The sequence below is a fragment of the Engystomops pustulosus genome, chromosome 2 (genome assembly GCF_040894005.1).
Source record: "Engystomops pustulosus chromosome 2, aEngPut4.maternal, whole genome shotgun sequence".
NCBI classification, from domain to species: Eukaryota; Metazoa; Chordata; class Amphibia; order Anura; family Leptodactylidae; genus Engystomops; species Engystomops pustulosus.
The window spans coordinates 103,903,220-103,916,615 of NC_092412.1; positions in this window are offsets into that span (position 1 = coordinate 103,903,220).

Here is a 13,396-nt window from a genome sequence, read left to right on the forward strand (position 1 = left end):
CATATAAGGTTTCTGAATAGATCGTACACATATAACTCAGCTAGCATTACGTACAGCCATTCAGATAACGAGAAGGATGTTCCCAATTCTTCTTCCCATCGGATCATGTAGCTTAGTTTCCCCTGCCACCTACAACCCAGCCAATCCTCATATGCAATAGAAATACCCCCTCTAAATTTTTTATCATCTTTTAGGAACCTAATAAATTTTGCGGATTCCTTATATGCTGCCCATTTGCGGTCTATCCTTAAATAAGTAAACCTCTCTGATTGTGGTAGCTTGAATTTAGTAGTTATGCATTCAAATGAGGATATAGTATTATTGCTGTTCACCAATGTAGATAGATTCCCTATATCCATTATACTCCAGATCATTATATTTAGTTCTGGCATACATCTGGTAAGGATAAGCAAACTAATATCTGTGGGAAATAAAATTGAATCTTTGACTTTCTTACAATAGTTTTTCCAGACTTCTGTCATCGTTTTAGTTGAGCTTAACAATTGTAATGATGACTCATTTACACCTAACCAAATTCCTACCATTAAACCTTTAGCTGGTCTAAAGATCTCAATATTTGGAAAGCCCGTCCCACCCCAGTCACGTAAAACATATAATATGTCTCTGGATACTCTCAAAGTCTTGTTAGATGACACAAATTGGTTTAGACAATACTGGACCTTACTAATCAATTTCTGGGGCTTTTCCCGAAGTTCCAAACAGCCAATGTAATGTCGATTTATTATAGCACTCAGAATAGTATTGCTTAAGTTGCCTGGGACTGCAGGAAGATTCGGTGGATTTGGTCTTGTTTGGGGCAAGGACCTGAGTGCCAACAGAAAAGGCTCTCAGTGCCACCTCTGGCACCTGTGCCATAGGTTCGCCACCACTGCATTAGGGAGTCCACCACAGCCGGCAAGTTCAACCAAATCTATGCTTTTTTGAGGCATAAAGCCTACTTGATCTACTGATATCAAGGAAGAAATTATTTTACGCAACCTTGTTGAGAGGATAGAGGAAAAGATTTTTAATATCACTATTCGATAATTATATCAGTCTATAATTTTCCACTCTTACTGGATCTTTTACGACCTTAGGGATTACTGTTATCTTTGCCTCAAGCATCTGTAGGGGGATCTTTTTGCTTGAGCAGAGCTTATTGTACAAATCCGTCTGGTGGAGTACTAGAGCTTCTTTAAATTCATTGTTATACTCATTAACCCCTTCAGAACCAGGCCCTTTTTCGTTTTTGCATCTTTATTTTTCACTTCCCATCTTCAAAAATCTATAACTTTTTTATTTTTCCATGCAGAGAGGTGTGTTTTCTGCATAACAAATTGCACTTCATAGACTGGGAAGCGGGAAAAAAATTATGAATGCAGTGAAAATGATGAAAAAACACATTTGTACCATTTCTTGTGGGCTTAATTATGCCCTACTCTACTTCATTCATTGGGTCAATACGATCACGTGGATACCAAATTTGTATAGGTATTATAATGTTTTCAAACATTTACAAAAATTAAAACCTCCTGTACAAAAAAAATTCTTCATTTTGCCGTATTCTTGCGCTAATAACTTTTTCATGCTTTGGTGTACAGAGCTATGGGTGCTGTCATTTTTTGCAACTTTTGATTACATTTTCAATGCTTTTATTTTTAGGATTGTACAACCGTTTATCACTTTTTATTGAATATTTTATGTTTTTCAAAATGGCAAAAAATGCCATTTGCAACTTTGGGCGCTATTTTCCATTACGGGGTCAAACGCAGTGAATAAACATTATTATATTTTGATAGATCGGGCATTTTTGGATGATATCTAATGTTTTTATGATTTTTTACTGTTAATTTATATTTATATGACTTCTAGGGAAATGGGGTGATTTGATTTTTTAGGTTTTTTGAATATAGTTTTTTATTTTTTACTATTTTTCAGACTCCCTAGGGTACTTTAACCCTAGGTTGTCTGATTGATCCTACAATGTATTGCCATACTACTGTATGGCAGTATATGAGGATTTTGCACACAATCTATTACACAATATTTAACAAGAAACCTCAAAAAGAATTTACAAATTGTTATATGTATTAGGAGTAGAGAATTAGTGAAAATTCGATTCAACACGGTTCACCAAATTTTCAGAGAAAATTTGATTCGAACCAAATCTAGACGAATCACAGCATGTGAGGTAATGGTACGTCACATGCTGGATGTGGGTCCATTTAGAATAACTTTTTCTAAACCTATCCTGCCCAATTCCTAGAGATCCATCTCTGCTGTCTGTACTGAGTCTGTACAGAGGTTCAACCCTGAATCTATATCAGTGCAACCTGGCCTGACCTCACCTTGCTGTCTGACCACACTATTTTTCTGTCCTCTTAGTGCCACACATTGGCACCCCATGCCATGTACTACAGATGACACTTTTATACAACACTATTAAAATAAAAGAGTAGGCTTGTTTAACAGAATAGTCTATTCATCATGTTCGTGAATATCATTTAGATTCTGTGTCTAGTCTAATTCTAAACCACCTTGTAAATAATTGGTTGGCATAATGAAGGGTGGTGGTGTGGTGTTCATATTCTGAGTTACAAACCATGTACCCAAGCATTTGAAAAGGTAATAATTCAAATAGATTGGGCATTTAAGAACAAAGACCTAAAATGTTTATGGCTGTATTTGCTTTCAAGCACTTGTCCGATATCTCATAAAATATACAATCCAATGGAATTGCAGAATATTGCTAATATGCTGATTCCCTTTGACAACTTGCCTCTCAGAGGCTCCAGGCTGTCAGGGCAATTGATTGGCTCCCCCAAATGACAACACACATGTGTCAACGCCATTTTAATGCCATAATCCAGTTCAGCCAAGGCACTTAAAAGGTTAACTTCTGCGACTGGTGCCACCATCGTGGGTGAGTTGTGTCCATACAGGGTTAATAACCATGCATTGTACATGTAATGGGCCCCCTCTTTAAAGGTTAAAAATTAGTATTTACTGTTACATTTAGATTTATATTTTACAGCTTTCTACAAGAGTAACCTCAATCCTAATAATTGAAAATAATTGCATTACATAAAAATCCCTTGTTGTTTTCATTATTTATATTTCTTTGTTATTTATTAACTGCCCTTTCCTCTTGTTCCCAAACTCTAAGCTTTTGCTAGTTAATTAATGGCTTAAGCTGGTAAAGCTATAAACATATTATTAACATGTATTATATGTTCCTGCTTGTTTATGTAATTTCCAACTATAATGCTGGAATATCTGAGAAAGAGCTTTGATTTCATTATGCAATTTTTGTAAACAGTAACACATAACAATACAAGTCTTTTAACCCCATAATGCACAGCCTGAAAAGGCTATAATGACCAGGACATTTTCATACGTTTTAAGGGCCAAAACTTCTTTTTTTAGAACACATAGGGCTAATCAAAAGATTTTTTTTTTCCATGTTTACTTATATTGCGGGTTAAAAGTGGAAAAAAGGCTTTTCTTTTGTAATTTATAGAATACTTTTTTTAGTTTTCAAATAAACTCAAAATAAACATAATGGGGCAGATTTATCAAGCTGTCTGAAAGTCAAAATATTTCTAGTTGCCCATGGCAACCAATCACAGCTCAGCTTTCATTTTACCTGTGCTCATGAATATTTCAAAGGGGAGCTGTGATTGGTTGCTATGGGCAACTAGAAATATTCTGACTTTCACACAGCTTGATAAATCTGCCCCAATGAGTTTCCTATTTTGTTTCAGTAAATTTGATATATATTATGTGTATATATATATATACACTCACCGGCCACTTTATTAGGTACACCATGCTAGTAACGGGTTGGACCCCCTTTTGCCTTCAGAACTGCCTCAATTCTTCGTGGCATAGATTCAACAAGGTGCTGGAAGCATTCCTCAGAGATTTTGGTCCATATTGACATGATGGCATCACACAGTTGCCGCAGATTTGTCGGCTGCACATACATGATGCGAATCTCCCGTTCCACCACATCCCAAAGATGCTCTATTGGATTGAGATCTGGTGACTGTGGAGGCCATTTGAGTACAGTGAACTCATTGTCATGTTCAAGAAACCAGTCTGAGATGATTCCAGCTTTATGACATGGCGCATTATCCTGCTGAAAGTAGCCATCAGATGTTGGGTACATTGTGGTCATAAAGGGATGGACATGGTCAGCAACAACACTCAGGTAGGCTGTGGCGTTGCAACGATGCTCAATTGGTACCAAGGGACCCAAAGAGTGCCAAGAAAATATTCCCCACACCATGACACCACCACCACCAGCCTGAACCGTTGATACAAGGCAGGATGGATCCATGCTTTCATGTTGTTAACGCCAAATTATGACCCTACCATCCGAATGTCGCAGCAGAAATCGAGACTCATCAGACCAGGTAACGTTTTTCCAATTTTCTACTGTCCAATTTCGATGAGCTTGTGCAAATTGTAGCCTCAGTTTCCTGTTCTTAGCTGAAAGGAGTGGCACCCGGTGTGGTCTTCTGCCGCTGTAGCCCATCTGCCTCAAAGTTCGACGTACTGTGCTTCCAGAGATGCTCTTCTGCCTACCTTGGTTGTAACGGGTGGTGATTTGAGTCACTGTTGCCTTTCTATCAGCTCGAACCAGTCTGCCCATTCTCCTCTGACCTCTGGCATCAACATGGCATTTCCGCCCACAGAACTGCCGCTCACTGGATGTTTTTTCTTTTTCGGACCATTCTCTGTAAACCCTAGAGATGGTTGTGCGTGAAAATCCCAGTAGATCAGCAGTTTCTGAAATACTCAGACCAGCCCTTCTGGCACCAACAACCATGCCACGTTCAAAGGCCTCAAATCACCTTTCTTCCCCATACTGATGCTCGGTTTGAACTGCAGGAGATTGTCTTGACCAGGAGATTGTCTACATGCCTAAATGCACTGAGTTGCCGCCATGTGATTGGCTGATTAGAAATTAAGTGTTAATGAGCAGTTAGACAGGTGTACCTAATAAAGTGGCCGGTGAGTGTATGTGTATATATTATATATTATTTTTTATTATATTGGAAAATGTAAATGTACTGTATATTTATGAATATTTATTAATGAATATCTTCTATGAATATTATTAATAGAAGATGTCTGGGACATTTTTACTGTTTTTTAAAATTTTCCTTTACAAGTTTTTCCCTGTAACTGGGGCATCTATAAGAGCCCTGGTCACAGAGGGCTGATGCTGATCATAGCTGATCAGACCCAGCAGCTCTGACTAATCCCTTTGGACCCGGTGGTCACGTATAGAGCTTGCAGCAACACCGGCTCTGCTCCTTACTCCCTGCATCATGCTACTTCAGTGCAATGCTGTGATGAAAGGAGAAAGCCACAGCAGTATTAGACCACACCTTCCTTCTCCCTAGGGTTCCGGTCCTTTATACATTCTTTTTTTCTTTTAAAAGTTTTCACCAAGTTTCCCCCTCTCAGTCACAGAGGGAAACAACAACTTGTGAGGGCTGATGCTAGTCAGTGCAATACTGTGTCTCACGTCTTTTTAACCCCATTAGCTGTCACGTGATCACCTGGTCTATAAAGCTGGCATTGGGTCGGCTCTGCTCCCCCCTGCATTGCGCTACTTCAGCACGATGCAGTGATGAACGGAGCAAGCAGAAGCAGTTATAGACCACTCTTTCCTTCCCAGGCCTGCTTCAACGACTAGAGTAGGAACAGAAGAAGTCTGCAGCGAAGTCTTAAGTCAGCGGGAGACCGAAAGGAGTTAATGACTTATACTTATGGAAGCAGCCTTTATATTAATCTTCAATTCAAGATTAATTGATTATTTTGTAAACTTACAAAATAATATTACCTCAGATGGGTCAGAACATTTATCACCATGGGATCGTATGCCCCTGTAATCATTGAGTATCTAGTTTTCATTGTTGAGTAGTTTCCCACTCAGGTATGGTGCAAACAAGGAGGCACATGTACATTCCTTTGTATGAACATTCCATACTGCAGGATCAGACTATCCTGATTTCTTTCTATGAAGAGATGAGCAGATCCCTGGATGGAGGAGCTGCTATGGATTTTGTGTTCTTGGATTTTAAAAAAGGCATTTGACACTGTCCCTCATAGACTCCTGATGGGTAAAATAAGGTCTATTGGTTTGGCAGAAATAATTTGCAATTGGATTGGGAACTGGCTGAAAGATCGTATCCAGAGAGTTGTGGTCAATGATTCTTACTAGAGATGAGTGAACACACTCGTCCTAGCTTGATGCTAGCATTAGTGTACTCGTAACTGCTCGTTGCTTGGACGAATAATTTGCCAGCTCGAGAAAATGGCATCTCCCGCCGTTTTGATTTTTGGCGACCAGAAACAGAGCCAATCACAAGCCAGGAGACTCTGCACTCCACCCAGCATGACGTGGTACCTTTACACGTTGATAGCAGTGGTTGGCTGGCCTGATCAGGTGACACTGGAATAGACTAGCCCCTGCCCACGCTGCTCGCATCATTCTCTGTCGCGATGCCGTTAGGGAGAGAGCTGCTGCTGCTGCAGGGATTAGTTTACTGTTAGGCAGGAGTGAGACTACAAGAACCCAACAGCCCTTGTTAGGGCTAGAATAGGGTTATATTTAATTTTTTTTTTGTTTGCTTGTGGCTGGGCTTGCTGGCACTAGTAGTGCAGCTAGTACCATATTGTGACGAATTTGCAGGGAGACTTGGGAACGTTCTATTTAGCTCTTAGTGACACACATATCCATCTCAAACACCTAAGTGGGACAATTTATTAGGGGTTTCATTGAATTAGGCACAGTCTGCGGATTTGTTTTTTTACTTTAATTTTTTTTCAAAACTGAAAGTCATCACAGGCAAAGCACAAAATCCAGTTGTGTGCTGTCAGTGTAGGTTAGAAACTAGCCATACAAGAATCCAACAGGCCTTCTTAGGGCTACAATAGCGTTATATATTTTATTTTTGGTTGATTTGCTTGTGGCTGGCCTTGCTGGCACTAGTAGTGCAGTTAGTACCATATTGTGACAAATTTGCAGGGAGTCTTGCGACCGTTCTGTTTAGCTCTTAGTGACACATATATCCATCTCAAACACCTAAGTGGGACAATTTATTAGGGGTTTGATTGAATTAGGCACAGTCTGCTTTTACTTTTCTTTTTTTTATAACTCAAAGTCATCAGGCACAGCACAAAATCCAGTTGTGTGCTGTCAGTGTAGGTTAGAAACTAGCCATAGCAATAGGATAGCATCGTTTTGTTAAAAAAAACAAAAACACAAAAAAAACAAAAAAAAAACACAAAAAATATTTACAGTTTACACTTTAATTTTGAAAATGTTGAACCCGAGGGCTAGGGGTAGAGGACAAGGGCATGGGCGTGGGCGTCCAACTACTGCAGGGGTCAGAGGCCATGGTCCTGGGCGGGGTGAGACACCACCTGTTGATGAGGGAGCAGGGGGACGCCGCAGAGCTACACTCCCTAGGTTTATGCCTCAAGTTACTGGGACTCGTGGTAGAGCACTGTTGAGGCCAGAACAGTGCGAACAGGTGATGTCGTGGATTGCGGACAATGCTTCTAGCCATTTGTCCACCAGTCAGTCTTCTACGCAGTCCACCCATGTCACCGAAATCAGCACTCCTCCAGCTCCTCCACCTCAGCCTCCTTCCCCCCAGTCTGCCCCCTCCCAGGAAAATTTGGTATTTGAACCAGCATACTCTGAGGAACTGTTTTCTGGACCCTTCCCAGAGTCAAACCCCTTGTCCGGTTGCTGCTGAGCTCTTTTCCGATGCCCAGGTTTTCCACCGGTCGCAGTCTGTGGGTGACGATTACATTGTTGATGTAGTGGAAGAGGTGTGTAAAGAGGTGTTGGACGATGAGGAGACATGGTTGTCAGACAGTGGTGAAGTTGTTGTCAGGGCAGGAAGTCCGAGGGGGGAGCAGACTGAGGGATCGGAGGATGATGAGGTGACAGACCCAAGCTGGGTTGATAGGCCGGGTGAACACAGTGCTTCTGAGACGGAGGCGAGTCCTCGACGAAAACAGGTTGGAAGAGGCAGTGGTGGGGCCAGACGGAGAGGCAGGGCCAGAGCTGGTATATCAGCGCCAAATGTTTCACGTAGTGAAGCTCCCGTGGCGAGGGCTAGATTTTCGGAAGTCTGGAAGTTCTTTAAAGAAACACCGGATGACCGACGGACTGTGGTGTGCAACCTGTGCCACACCAGGATCAGCAGGGGTTCCACCACTACCAGCTTAACCACCACCAGTATGCGCAGGCATATGAATGCTAAAATGAAACCAAGGCCGTTCACCTCCGGCCAGGCACACCACTGCTCCTTCCACTGTGTCACCTGCTGCCTCTGCTAGTCAGCCCCCTGCCCAGGACCCCGGCCCAAACACCTCCTGTGCGAAAACCACACGTTCGCCTCCACGATCCTCCACAGCATCTACCAATGTCTCCATGCACACCGTTCAGCTCTCCATACCCCAGACGCTGGAGCGCAAGAGGAAGTACAGTGCAACCCACCCACACGCCCAAGCCCTCAACGTCCACATCTCCAAACTACTTAGCCTGGAGATGCTGCCCTATAGGCTGGTAGAGACCGAGGCCTTTCGCAACCTCATGGAGGTGGCCGCCCCTTGGTATTCGGTCCCCAGCCGCCACTACTTTTCCCCATGTGCCGTCCCAGCCCTGCACCAGCACGTGTCAGACAACATCATCCGTGCCCTAACCAACACCGTTTCTGACAAGGTCCACCTGACCACGGACACGTGGACGAGTGCTGCCGGGCAGAGCCACTATTTATTGCTGACGGCACATTGGGTTAACTTGGTGGAGGCTGGAACCGAGTCTGACCCTGGGGCTGGTCATATACTGCCGACGCTGAGGATTGCAGGGCCTACCTCGGTCCAGGTCTCTCAGGCCTACTATGCCTCCTCCTCCTCCCACCCTTCCTCCACCTCCTCCTCCGAATTACCATCCGTGGGCATGGCGCCATCAGTCGGTAGCTCTAGGCACAGCAGAAATGCCATCGCTAAGCGACAGCAGGTGGTGCACAAATTGCTGAGCCTAGGCGATAAAAGGCACAATGCCCAAGAGCTATTACAGGGCATCACGGTGCAGACTGATCTGTGGCTGGCATCGCTGAACCTAAAGCCAGGCATGGTTGTGTGTGACAATGGCTGTAACCTGGTGGCGGCTCTGCAACTCGGCAGACTGACACATGTGCCATGTCTGGCCCATGTGTTAGATCTCATAGTTCAGTGGTTCCTCAAGACATACCCCAATCTGTCTGATTTGCTCATGAAGGTGCACCGCATCTGTGCGCATTTCAGGAAGTCCAGCACAGATGCTGCCACTCTCAGAGCAGCGCAGCGCCGCCTCCAACTGCCCGCTCTCCAACTGTTGTGCGACATGCCCACGAGGTGGAATTCAACATTAACCATGTTATCCAGAGTTTTCCAGCAGCGCAGAGTAATTGTAGACTGCCAGATGTCAACTTCCACCAGAACTGGTAGTCAGGTCAGTCAGCTTCAAGTCTACAATGAGGAGTGGATGTCTGATATCTGTCAGGTGCTGAGTAACTTTGAGGAGTCAACACAGATCAGTGGCGATGCCGCCATCATCAGCCTCACCATCCCGCTGCTTGGCCTGTTAAAAAACTCTCTGGTCAGCATGGAGTCAGAAGCTTTGCGCTCGTCACAAGAGACGGGGGAAGAAGATTCCCTTGTTGATAGCCAAAGCACCCTCAGGTCTGTTTCTCAGCGCATATCGGAGGAGGTGGAGGAGGATGAGGAGGAAGAGGAGGAGAATGTTGGTGAGACAGAAGAGGGGAGCATTGCTCAGTCCTTCACGGTTCAGTGTGTATGGGCAGAAGAAGAGAAGTTGGAGGAGGAGGAAATGGACAGTCAGGCCAGTGAGGGGAGTGAATTCTTGCACGTTGGGGCTCTGGCGCATATGGCAGATTTCATGCTAGGCTGCGTATCCCGTGACCCTCGCGTTCAAAGAATTTATTCCAGCACCGATTACTGGGTATTCACTCTCCTGGATCCACGGTACAAGCAAAATCTTTCCACTCTCATACCTGGAGAGGAAAGGAGTGTGAGAATGCATGAATACCAGCAGGCCCTGGTGCACAAGCTGAAACAGTATTTCCCTTCTGACAGCGCTAGCGGCAGAGGGCGTACTTCTGCGGGACAAGTAGCGAGGGAGAGTAGGCGAGCAGGCAGCTTGTCCAACACTGGCAGGGGTACGCTTTACAAGGCCTTTGCCAGTTGTATGTCACTCCAGCAAGACACTGTCACCTGTCCCCAGTCTCGGCAGAGTAGGGCTGATCTTTACAGAAAGATGGTGAGGGAGTACATAGCTGACCATACCATCGTCCTAAATGATCTCACAGCTCCCTACAACTACTGGGTTTCAAAGCTGTACATGTGGCATGAACTGGCGCTGTACGCCTTGGAGGTTCTTGCCTGCCCTGCCGCTAGCGTGTTTCCTGAACAGGTTTTCAGTGCAGCTGGTGGCATCATCACCGATAAGCGTACACGCCTGTCGACTGACAGCACTGACAGGCTGACGCTTATCAAGATGAATAAAGCCTGGATTTCTCAGAATTTCCATTCTCCACCATGTGAAAGAAGCTCAACCTGAATAATGTATGCACTCCTCCTCCTCATTTTCCTCCTTCTCCTCCTCTTTGTACACTAAAGCAGAGGAAACTGGCTATTTTTTTTCAGGGCCAACTGGCTACAGGTATAGTACTCTATGTATTTAATTTTTTTGGAGGGCCACCTACCTGGTCCTCTGTTTTAAACAATTTTTGGGAGTTCCACATACAGGTACTCTATGTATTACATTTTTCTGGAGGGTCACCCACCCGGTCCTCTGGTTTGAAAACTTTTTTGGACTGCCACATACAGGCACTCAATCTATTTAATTTTTCTGGAGGACCACCTACCTGCTGCTCTGGTTTGAAAACTTTTTTGGACTGCCACATATAGGCACTATCCAAATTTAATTGTCTCCATAGCAGCCTCCACACGTCGTATTTATAGCTGCCTCCACACGTTGTCTCCATTGCTACCTCCACACATCATCTCCATAGCTGCCTCCCAAAGTTGTCCATATAGCTGCCTCCATACATCGTCCCCTTAGCAAACGAGCTGTGTCAGGCAGAATTTTGGGTTGTTTTCATGGCTTCTACATCAAACTAGTTAACTTTGTCGCCACCCTGCTGTGTTATCCACAAAATATACTGGCAAACTTTTATCATTTACCGATATTATTTCAGCGCTTCTTGCAAATCTGTTTACATTCCCCTCACCCGCCATAACCAAAACTTATAAGAACAGTACTACACTTGATCTTATCCAAAAGCTTCTTAGAAGTGCTGTTTGTAGCCCCCACCTGCTTTGAAAATTATTCTTTTTTCAAAGGAAACGCTTCTGGCCCCCAGGCCCATTTTGGGTGGGGAGGAGCCGAGAGACAGAGGCTTGGACAGGCGAAAGCTCGCCTGGCAGCGGACCGCCAGCTCCATCCCAAAATTAGGCAGCCTCAGAGGCATCCATGCATACTGCCCCTGCTGTTCCCTGTCCATGTCGCCTCCACGATCCTCCACAGCGTCCACGCGCAACTTTCAACTGTCTATACCCCAGATGCTTGAGCGTGAGAGGATATACATTACATCATTCCCTTATCAAACGAGCTGTGTCAGGCAGAATTTTCAGGTGTTTCACAAGATACATAATGGAACCCGGCGCATCTGTCGCCGCCATGCTGGAGACCTGAAGTTTCAATCATAGCAGCGCAATATGGATGCCCCACACTGTCACTATTAATCATGGAAATCGTCTCCATGGCTGCCTCCACATGTCGTCCCCTTATCAAACGAGCTGTGTCAGGCTCATTGTTCGGGTGTGTCACCAAATACTTATGGAACTTGGTCACTATGTCGCCACCATGCTGTGTTATCGACTAAATATACCGTCAACCTTTTGTTCACATAGGAAATCATTTCAGCGCTTCTTGCTCACCTCCTTTGGTTCCTCTCTGCCACCCATTGGTTTGAAGCCTGAGTCCATTTGGGGTATGTCGCCATGCCACTCTCTAGCCTGCCGCTGCTGCCGCTGCCTCTGCATGCCGTCTTCTATAGTTTCAGGGTCAATTATTGGATGTTTGAGATGCTATCTAGCCTTATTCGGTCACTCTGTCATCGCCATGCTGTTGCCCATAATTTTGGCATAATGGTGCGATTAAGCAGCCTCAGAGGCATCCATGCATGCTGCCCCTGCTGTTTCCTGTCTATTTCCGTGGTGTTTCCATCATTTTCTGAGGTTTCAAGGTGTTTGGCCAAGCTTCCCTGTGCAGACCCTTGGTCCCCTTGAAAAATGCTCGAGTCTCCCATTGACATTAATGGGACGAGCACTCGAGCATCTGAAAAAGTTTGTCTCGAATAACGAGCACCCAAGCATTTTAGTGCTCGCTCATCTCTAATTCTTACTCAGAATGGTCTCCAGTTATAAGTAATGTACCTCAGGGTTCTGTACTTGGCCCACTACTATTTAATATAGTTATTGTAATGATATAGAGATAGGAATAAATAGCACTGTGTCTATTTCTGCAGATGACGCCAAGCTGTGTAGTGTAATACAGTCTATGATGGATGTTCATAGGCTGCAGGGTGACGTGCACAAACTGAGTGTTTGGTCATCCACCTGACAAATGAGGTTTAATGTGGATAAATGTAGGTTATGCACCTGGGGGCTAATAATCCAAAGGTAAATATATTGGGGGAGTAAATCTGGGAGAGTCCCATGTTGAGAAGGACTAGGGTGTAATAGTGGATCATAGCTTAAATAACAGCATGCAATGTCAATGTCAGCTGCCTCTAAAGCCAGCAAGATCTTGTCATGTGTCAAAAGTAGTATGCACTCTCGGGATAGGCATGTAATATTACCACTGTAAAAGGCATTGGTTCGGGCTCACCTTTAATATGTCGTCCAGTTCTAGGCACCGGTCCATAAAAAGGATGCCCTGGAGCTGGGGAGGGTTCAAGAAAGAGCCACAAAAATTATATGAGGAGTTATGAGGAAAGATTAAGACAGCTAGATTTAGTTTAGATTTAGTCTGGAAAAGAGACAACAACGAGGGGAAATGATTAATTTATGTAAACATATGAATGGTCCATACAAAAAATATGGTGGAAAGTTGTTCCTGATTAAATCTAAAGAAAAGGGGGCGCTTTTTACTGTGAGAACTGTCAAACTTTCAATCTGTGGAATAGCCTGCATCAGGCGCTGGTCACAGCAGGAAGAGCATAGAACTTCAAGAAGGGCCTAGATGCCTTTTTATACCTAAATAGCATTGATGGTTATGTTATATAGAAATGTTTCC